Raw genomic sequence first — 10,836 nt, 5'->3', positions numbered from 1 at the left:
GGAATTATTCGAAAAATAGGAAAGAAACTAGCTGTAGTTTTACCTACTTTTCACCATATAGCACCAAAAGCTTTTATTTTTAGGAATATCTATACAAGATTTTAATTATGATTTTATTTTCCTAATTTATGTTTATAAAAGAAAATATTGATATAAAATTTAATTGTTTTAAAATAGAATGCTCATTTATACAAACAAAATTCATATGTGTGAAAAATAATTAAGTGAGTTATCATTTTTCATGTATTAGGAAGTACTTGTGCATTAAAACAATGTTCTTATGTTAGGCATGTATTTGAAACATATTCATACACTTTAAAAAAATCTTGATGTCTTATGTGAAGATATTGTGTATTTTAGAAGAAAAATGTTCCATGTGTTAGGAAAAATAAAATAATACAAGGAAAAAGCATGAAAAGGTAAAAGGTCGAGGAAAATAAAAGTGGGGTACAGACTGGTGAAAAAACAGGCAGACATACTTCAAAAACATAAGGGAAAAACTGCGAGAAATGAACCGGCTCATGTCCCAAAGTGTGTGTGTCACATAACGTTTGGTAAACACGAAAATGAAAGGATTATACCAACTTTTCGTCTTCGATGCTCAAGTGAAATCATTTGCAAAGGTAAAGGAACGCCTTTTGATGTTCTTGAGATTAAAAGCAGAGGAGCATCGTACTAGAATAGGAGATTTGATGGGCCAGTGTGTGTGCTCGTTGGGAAGATGGCCCATGTAAGAAGCTACATTTATGATTTATGGGATTACTAATCTGAACGGAACGTTTCTAAAGTCAACCACCTTCCTTCCTCTTCCTCTGAACCCCTCCCTCTCCCTGCCGTCTCTCCATCTCCCATGCCATAGCGCTCTGCTCCCGCTGCTGCCGCTCTTCATCACCTGCTTTCGCGGTTCCGTCGGATCTGATCATGGAGGCGGTGGAAGACACCAATCTGGAAGCCGCGATCGGTTGGCTCGCAGACACCATCCTCGCGAATCTCCCAGCTGGCGGCAACCTGGAGTCCTGGATCCGCCAAGCTGGCCTCGGTAACGACGTCGAGAAGCTCAGGTCCGAGGTCGAGGAGGTGGAGATGGTGGTTTCTGCTGTGCAGAGGAGGGCGTCCGGCAACAAGCCGCTGACCCGATCTCTGGCAGCCTTGAAGGAGCTGCTCTACGACGCCGATGATGTGGTCGATGAGCTGGATGGCTACAGGCTCCAGCAGGAGCTCCAACCTGTTAGATAATAACGAGAAATAAACGAGACAGAGAAACACGGATTGGAAACCCTTGCGGGAGAAAACCATGGACGCACGAAGGCGCAATCACTATGAGGAGGAGTATTACAAGCATGAGACGACAGGCTGTCTGAGGTGCGACTACATGGGGTATATAAGAGGCAATACATGAGAGTCCTTGGAGGACAAGTAAACGAGTTGTACTCGTATGCGTCGACGTCAACGCAACGCCCACACCGGTTGTACTACGTCTAGTCCAATACGGTACTAGAATTTAGATCATAATTTAACAATCTCCACCTTGATCCAAATTCCCTCCAGTAGTCGAAGAAAGTGAATAACTCCATCCAAATCAGCATAAACACCTTGTGCGTCAAAGTCCATAGGACTAGTGAGAAATACCAACTAAGCCTGAGCAAAGCTCAAACTTATTGGTAGGAACTGGCTTTGTCATCATATCAGCAGGATTATCATGAGTACTTATCTTGCATACCTTCAAATTGCCTTCAGCAACAACATCTCGGATATAATGAAATCTGACGTCAATGTGCTTTGTCCTCTCATGATACATTGGATTCTTGGTAAGATATATAGCACTTTGACTGTCACTAAACACGGTAGGGCAAGATGAATGTCCACAAAGCTCAGTATATAAACCTTTCAACCAGATAGCTTCTTTGCATGCCTCAGAAATAGCCATATACTCGGCATCAGTAGTGGAACAAGCCACGATAGACTGCAAAGTTGCTCTCCAACTCACAGCACAAACACCAATGGTGAAAACATAACCTGTGAGTGATCTTCTCTTATCCAAATCACCAGCAAAATCAGAATCAACAAAACCAACAAGTCCATCTCCAGTTTTCCCAAACTGTAAATAAGCATTAGAAGTACCACGCAGGTATCTGAAAATCCACTGAACTGCTTTCCAATGCTCTTTTCCAGGATTAGTCATGTATCTACTGACAACACTCAACGCATATGATAAATCAGGACGAGAACAAACCATGGCATACATAAGTGAACCAACTGGACTTGAATAGGGAACTCTAGACATGTACTCAATATCTGCATCTGACTTAGGACATAAAGCTAATGACAATTTGAAGTGTGCAGCTAACGGTGTACTCACCGGGTTGGCATTATGAATATTAAAACGACGAAGAACTTTATCAATATATCCTCTCTGACTTAGATATACTTTTCCAGACGGTCTATCTCTGGATATTTCCATGCCAAGTATTTTCTTTGCTGCACCCAAATCCTTCATCTCAAATTCATTACTCAATTGCTTCTTTAGTTCATCAATATCTGATATACTCTTTGCAGCAATTAGCATATCATCAACATAAAGGAGCAAATAAATAGTTGAACCTTTGACAGTTTTCAAATAAACACAACTATCATAATTAGACCTTTTGAAACCTTGAGAGAGCATAAAGGTGTCAAATCTCTTGTACCCCTGTCTAGGGGATTGCTTCAATCCATAAAGAGATTTGTTTAACTTACAGACAAGCTTTTCTTTTCCAGGAATAACAAAACCTTCAGGTTGTTTCATATAAATATCCTCTTCTAATTCTCCATGTAAAATGCAGTTTTAACATCCAATTGTTCAAGCTCAAGATCATGCATGGCAACAATACTGAGTAAAGTGCGAACAGAGCTATGCTTCACAACAGGAGAAAAGACTTCGTTATAGTCAATACCTGGAATCTGGCTATAACCTTTAGCAACTAACCTTGATTTATATCTTGTCTCATCATTAGGAGAAACACCTTCTTTCCTCTTGAAAACCCACTTGCAACGAATAGGTTTCTTCTCTCTAGGCAATTTTACTAAATCCCAAGTGCCATTCTTTTCAAGTGATTCCATCTCATCATGCATAGCGGTCATCCACTTATTACTATCACCAGAAATAATAGCCTCGGAATATGAAGAAGGCTCAGCATTACCTTCAATTTTTTCTGCAACAGATAAAGCAAAAGAAACAATATTGCACTCTTCAATTAACCTGTCAGGTTTATTAATACCCCGTCTAACTCTGTCACGTGCGAGATTCCAACTGGGTGGAACAATATGCTGATTTGGAGTAGGAGTGACATGTTCATCATCAACGACGGGTTCATCATGTGCATCAACATTTTCATTACCAGATGTATCACCTGAATCAATAACATGCTCCACCTGAACAGTAGGCTGCTGAATAGTAGGCTGCTATTCACTCTCAACAGGAACATTAGTAGATGAAACATCATGTAACATAGCAGATTCATTAAAGATAACATTTCTGCTAATAACAACCTTCTGGGTTTCAGGATTCCATAATTTAAAACCTTTAACACCAGACTTATAACCAAGAAAGATGCACTTAACAGCGCCAGGCTCCAACTTTCCATTATCAACATGAGCATAAGCAGTGCAACCAAAAACTCTCAACTGTGAATAATCAGCAGGTGAACCAGACCATACCTCAATTGGAGTTTTCTTATTAAGAGCAATAGATGGTGAACGGTTAATGAGATAACAAGCAGTGGAAGCGGCCTCAGCCCAAAAACGCCTATGCAAACCTGCATTGGACAACATGCAACGGGCTTTGGAAATAATGGTCCTGTTCATACGCTCAGCAACACCGTTTTGTTGAGGAGTATAAGGAACGGTGTAATGTCTGACAATGCCTTCAGACTTGCAATAATTCTTAAATTGCTTAGAACAGAATTCCATACCATTATCAGTGCGAAGTATTTTTACCTTCCTTTCAGTTTGTCTTTCAACCATAATCTTCCACTCCTTAAAAGCTGAGAATGCTTCATATTTATGCTTCAAGAAATAAGGCCAAACTTTTCTCGAATAATCATCAATAATAGTCAGCATGTAACTAGCACCACCTAGTGACTTCTTGCGAGATGGTCCCCATAAATCAGAATGCACATAATCAAGAATACCTTCGGTTGTATGAGTAGAAGTGTTGAACTTCACCCTCTTGTGCTTGCCGAAGATACAATGCTCACAAAATTTCAATTACCAGGTTCATATCCATCAAGAAGACCTCTCTTATTTAACTCTGCTAAACCAAGTTCACTCATATGTCCAAGACGCATATGCCAAAAGTTAGCAGCATCACAATCAGAATTCTTTGAAACAACTAGAGTAGCATTACCTGAAACTGTAGAACCTCGAAGGTAATGAAGACCATTGGTCGAACTTAAGTCACCTTTCATCACAATAAGGGAACCTTTGGTGACTTTTAAAACACTATCTCCACCTGAATACTTGTATCCCTTTGCATCAAGGGCACTCATAGAAATAAGATTTCTCTTCATATTCGGAATATACCGAACATCTGTCAAAGTTTTGATTATGCCATCAAACATCTTGATTCGAATAGAACCTATGCCTTCAATCTTGCATGGTGAATTATCAAAACCCAAAACGGAACCAGCAGAAGTAGTGGAATCAAAAGTATTAAACCAATCTCTATGTGGACACATATGAAACGTGCATGCAGTGTCAAGTACCCACTCGTCGTTGGTCTCAGCACATCCAGCAATAACGACAAGAGCATCATCGAAACTATCATCACGAGCAACGTTAGCAGAATGTTCACCTTGTTTGTTACCTTTCCTCTTTTCCTTATTCTGCAAATTGAAACACTCTGAGATGTCATGCCCGTCTCTCTTGCAATATCTGCAATACTTCTTGTCTCTGGATTGCGACCGGCCCCTGTGGCCGTTCTTACTTTTGCCTCTGTTTCCATTATTGGAGTTCTTCTCCTTTGTCCTGCCACGAACAGATAATCCCTCTATTTGTGATGAACTTGAACCATCATGAGGCACCATTAGTTTCATCTTCTCCTTAGAGTTCAAAGCTTCATAAACTTTATTAAGTGTGAAAGTATCACGACTGTATAATATGGTGTCTCGAAAATTGGTATAAGAACTCGACAGTGAACAAAGTAACATTAAAGCAGTATCCTCCTCTTCATACTTAACCTCCATTGCAGCTAGATCAGATATGATCTCCTTAAATTCTGAAATATGATTCAAAACATTACCTCCCTCGGGTAACCTGTGCAGGAATAATTTTTGCTTCAGATGCATCTTGCTGGTGAGATCTTTAATCATGCAAATCCCTTCCAGTTTTAACCATAGAGCGGCGGCAGTTTTCTCGCTCAAAACTTCCTGCAAAATATTATTATGCAAATGAAGTTGAATTTTTGACAAAGCCTTATGATCAATTCTTTTCTCCTCATCAGTCCAATCTTGAATGCGGTTCTTCCCAAAACTATCCAGTGCTTCATCATAGTCGGTCTGTGACAACAACGCCCGCATCTTGACTTGCCATAGGGTAAACCTTGTGTCACGGTCCAGCAGCGGAAGATCGTACTTCATGGATGCCATGAGTCGAACAAATCTGTGCACAAAGTAGTACAAGTGGGAGTAGAAAAATTCTTGACAGAATTTAATAATGCGGATCAAACGGATAGTAGGATAAATAGGACCTGGTAGCTTCGGGTGGATGTAGCAACCGAAGAGCAAAAGTAGTTGACGTGATGGCTTCACGTGAAAAGTAGCTAGGCTACTAGCAGATCAACCAGGCCTTGATTCTCGTGCGTGTGTACTAGTACAAGAAGTAGTACTACTGATGGACAGCGACTCGGCGGATTAATGCGTGCGTTTGCAGCAACGCGTGGCTCGGCCGATCGAACGAGCGGCTCCAACAGCGCACGGCTTTGTAGGCGGGACAGCAGCGCAGATCGATTTCCTGTCGGTCTCGGTTTCAACGGGGGCTGCTGCAGCGATCTGTCTTCAGATTCGACGGATCGCAGAGACGCCTGTCGGCGGCGCACCAACCCTAATCTCTTGATCTCAAAACTCGTATTTAAACCATAGCTCTGTATACCACTTGTTAGATAATAACGAGAAATAAACGAGACAGAGAGACATGAATTTTTACGTGGAAACCCTTGCGGGAGAAAATCACGGACGCACGAAGGTGCAATCACTATAAGGAAGAGTATTACAAGCACGAGACGACAGACCGTCTGAGGTGCGACTACATGGGGTATATAAGAGGGCAATACATGAGAGTCCTTGGAGGACAAGTAAACGAGTTGTACTCATACGCGTCGACGTCAACGCAACGCCCACGTCGGTTGTACTACGTCTAGTCCAATACGGTACTAGAATTTAGATCATAATTTAACACAACCAGGTAATTTTGATGATTCTTTTAGATCCAAGTATCTGCTGAATTGCTTGCTATTTAAGAAAAACATTGTGATAATTTAGATTGTAATAACAACGAATTTCGTGCTAATTGGCAGTTTCAATTTCATTTTGTTCTGTCTTAGAGACACTGCTGGAAACCGATGGACATGTGATGCAGCAAGTTGACAGATCTAGTGAAAATGTCGATGTACAGAGTAGCGCTAATAGCAGGTTACGGTTCGAGGGATGGATTCACTTTGAAATCACCGAGTTTGAACAAAACGGAGGGCCTGCCAAAGCAATATGCAAGCACTGTCAAACAGTGCTCAAGTGCAAAACCAATAAGGGGACATCAGTTCTGCACAATCATCTCAAGAGCAAAGGTTGTACCAAGAAACGTGGAGCAAGTGACCCTTCTTCAAGGTACCAAAATTATTTAAGGCCTTGCACCAAAACATTTGTGAGGGTCTTCATTTATACATCTGGTTAAGAGCGTATTATTAAGGTTCTCATTGCTAATACATGATTTATTACTTACAGCAGCACCGCCGATGCTATTACAATTCCTACCCCTGTTCTAACTGTCAGCAAAAAAAGGATGAGAACCGGTCAGGAGTCAACACACATCACTACAGCTAACCCAAACAGATGGAATAAGGACGCATTTTCCGAAAGGATACAAGACATCACTAGTCAGCTGCAAGGGAAACACGGGGCTATCACAAGGCTTCTCAAGATACTTGCGTCAGACTCTGTTGGTGCAAGTTCAAGCCACTGTCAGACTACAATCTCAGATCCATGCCGAAGAACATCAGGTGTTTTTCATGGGAAAGTGTACGGGAGAGCTCAAGAGAGGAGATCCATCAAAAAGTTGATAAAAGAACACAAATCAACAACCGGTGTAACTGTTCTGCCTATTGTCGGCATTGGCGGAGTTGGGAAGACAGCTCTCGCTCAGCTTGTATACAATGATCCAGCTTTGGAAAGTCAATTTGATCACAAGATATGGATCTGGGTGTCTAAAGACTTTGATGAAATGAGACTAACAAGAGAGATGTTGGATTGCGCCTCCCAAGAAACACATAATGACATATGCAGTTTTACCAAGCTTCAGGAGGTCTTGAAGGGTCATATTAAATCAAAGAGGGTTCTACTTATTTTAGATGATGTCTGGGAAGTCATGGATGACTGCGGTGGAACAAATTGTTGGCTCCTTTCAAGTCTGATGATGGTGCAAATGGCAATACGATAATTCTTACAACTAGAAAACCGTCTGTTGCCAAAAAGAGAGGTACAATTGGACCAATTAACTTAAATGGTCTGAAAAAGGATGATTTCTGGCTATTTTTTAAGGCATGTGCATTTGGTGATGAGAATTACGAAGCCCAAGCTAGTCTAAGTGACATAGGACAGAGAATAGCACAAAAGCTAAAAGGAAACCCATTAGCAGCACAAACTGTTGGGGTACTATTAAAAGATCGTCTTACTGTGGATCATTGGAGTAGCATTCTAATGACCGAAGATTGGAAATCCCTACAACACACTGGTGGCATCATGTCTTCTTTGAAGCTTTCCTATGATGAGATGCCCTACCTTGTACACCAATGTTGCTCATATTGTTCTATATTCCCCTATGGTTATGAATTTCATGATCAGGAGCTAGTTCGTCTTTGGATTTCACAGGGATTTGTGAAGCCTGATCATTCAAGTAAGAGTTTGGAGGTGGTTGGACGGTATTATCTGACTGACTTGGTGAACTTGGGCCTGTTTGAGGAGGTTGAAAGAAAAAGATCCTCTCTTGGTAGTCAAACTCAAACTTGCTATGCTATGTGTGGCTTGATGCATGATTTTGCAATGCTAGTTTCAAGAACTGAGTGTGCAACTTTGGATGGTTTGCAATGCAATGAAGTTTTGCCAACTGTACACCACTTGTCCATAGTGACCAATTCTGTATATCAGAGGGATGATCAGACTGAGAACATACCTCGTAATGAGAAGTTTGAATTTTTCTTGCAAAATATAGTTGCATCAGTGAGAAAGTTGAGAACATTGGTGTTAATTGGGGAGTATGACCCCTTTTTCTTCAAAGGACTTCAAGATGTGTTTGAAAAAGCACATAATCTGCGTCTGCTACAAATGTCTGCAACATCTGCTGATTTTAATTCCTTTCTGTGTAGCTTGGTAAATCCTACTCGTCTTAGGTATCTAAAACTTGAAGATGGTCACACTGAGCAGAAGGCTTTGCCTCATGTTTTGAGCAAGTTTTTCCATCTTCAAGTGTTGGATCTTGCTTTTTTTATGTCATTGCATACAGTTCATCTGGAGGACCGTGGAGAACGGATAATACTTCCATCTCTGGAAATGCTTCGGTTTCTTAAAAGGTTGAAGTTGCGCAACATGTAGAGAGTAAGAGAAGTATCAGTTCCGTCATTGGAAGAGCTGGTTTTAGATGGAATGAAAAATCTACAGAGATGTTCATGTACTTCCATGGAGGATATGAAGGCTAATTTAAGGGAGATGGAAATCCAGCGTTGCCCTGCACTTGAGGTGTTTGATCTGTTTCAGAAAGGTCATAACTACGAAATTAACAATAAGCCATGGTTGCCCAGTCTGAGGGAACTCATTATGTTGGATTGTCCTCATTTGCAAGTACAAATTCCCCTTCCCCCTTCAGCCATATTTTCTGAACTATCAATCTGTAGAGTTTCAACAATTATGTCAATGGAGGGATCTTCCATGGGAAAATTCAAAATTACTGGAGATATTTTGCCTCATACAATCGATGATGAATTTTTGGCATTCCATAATCTTAAGGATATCAAATACTTAAAGATATCATCATGCAGAAACCTAACATCTATTTCATTCAAAGGTTTAAGTCAGCTCATGTCTTTAAAGAGTTTAGAAATAGTGTGTTGCAAAAAACTTTTCTCTTCAGATGTTGTGCCAGAGCAGACCCACAAAGACATGATAACTGCAAATGATGTTGTTCTTCTGTCTCTTGAAAGTCTCTATATTGAAAAATGTGGAATAACATGGAAGTGGCTATCTCTGATGCTGCGGCATTCACCGGCCCTGAAGGAATTGGATTTATATGACTGCCCGCAGTTGAAGATAGAAGAGGAAGGAAATATTCCATCAAAACTTATCTCAGCTCCTGAGGCTTCGTCATCAGGGTATCTAGATGATGCATTGCGAAGCTCAGTTCGAGCATTATCAGGATATGTAGCCGATGCATGGCCAATCTCAGTTGTAGATGGAGTCGGGAACATTCCGTTGAATCTCAAGAAGATAACAATTCGTGGATGCCCTCATATAATATTTGACGGGGGTAGGGAAGGCTTTGCTGGATTTACCTCCCTTGAGGAGGAGGTTGAGGAAGACGGCCAATATAGTGGAAGATGTCTCCTCCCGCAATCACTTGAACAACTTGATTGGTCTGATTATCCCCGAGAAACTCTATGGCCCTGCTTTGTGGGTAATCTCACCCGCCTCAAAAAATTAGAAGTAAACAGCAAAACTTTGGAATATCTACAGCTGGATTCCTGTACGGCCTTGAAAGAATTGACAATTGTGAGCTGTGAATGTCTGGAATCACTACAGCTGCATTCCTGCACAACGCTGGAACGTTTGCAAATTTGTTACTGTAGATCACTCGTCACACTAGAGGGCTTGCAATCCCTGGTGAACCTCAAGCATTTGGAAATACTCAGGTCCACTGCCATGGATTACCTTACCGCACTGGAGAGTTATGAGCCAGCTAAGGGGATTTCAAGTCATGGCTATGAGTTATTCCCTGCACTGGAAAGTCTCCACATCGATGAGTTATCTCCCCTTAACACGTCATTCTGCAAGAGCCTCACCTGCCTCCGAAGTCTAAACCTTGTTTTTTTGGATGCAACGAGACTAACAGATGAGCAAGAGAGAGCGCTTCTGCTCCTCAGGTCCCTGCAAGAGCTCAGCTTTTGTGCTTGTGAGGATCTTGTAGATCTTCCCGCAGGGCTGGGCGGCCTCCCTTCCCTCAAGAAGTTGGAGATCAGGTGGTGTAAACACATCTCAGGGCTTCCCAATGCGGGCCTCCCACCTTGGCTGGAAAAACTGTTAATCTACAAGTGCAGCGACGAGTTATCAGAACAATGCAGATTGCTAGCAACAAGCAAGCTGGAGGTCAAAATTGATGGGGACTATGTGAACTGATTACTAAGTAGTAAGTACGTATCTTTCTAAGGTATACTTCTACCATATACCCAGTTATTTTTTCACTAAACACCAAAATCGTACAACTATATGCTATTGGAGGGGTTGCCTATTTACTTACATTTGAAGTCGGGGAAAATGCTTCACGTATTTTTCTTGTGATTTGAATAAGTTTGGTTTCACTTCAGGACCTCATCCTCAACCT

General features: G+C 41.2%; 1 pseudogene; it reads left to right on the top strand.

Annotated features, from left to right (window-relative positions):
* Positions 1-921: 921 nt before the first annotated feature.
* On the top strand, positions 922-10,631 carry LOC125556295 (annotated as a pseudogene).
* Positions 10,632-10,836: the final 205 nt, after the last annotated feature.

Source organism: Triticum urartu, chromosome 5 (genome assembly GCF_003073215.2).
Source record: "Triticum urartu cultivar G1812 chromosome 5, Tu2.1, whole genome shotgun sequence".
In the NCBI taxonomy this organism is placed as follows: Eukaryota; Viridiplantae; Streptophyta; class Magnoliopsida; order Poales; family Poaceae; genus Triticum; species Triticum urartu.
This window is presented reverse-complemented; position numbering and strand designations above follow the sequence as displayed.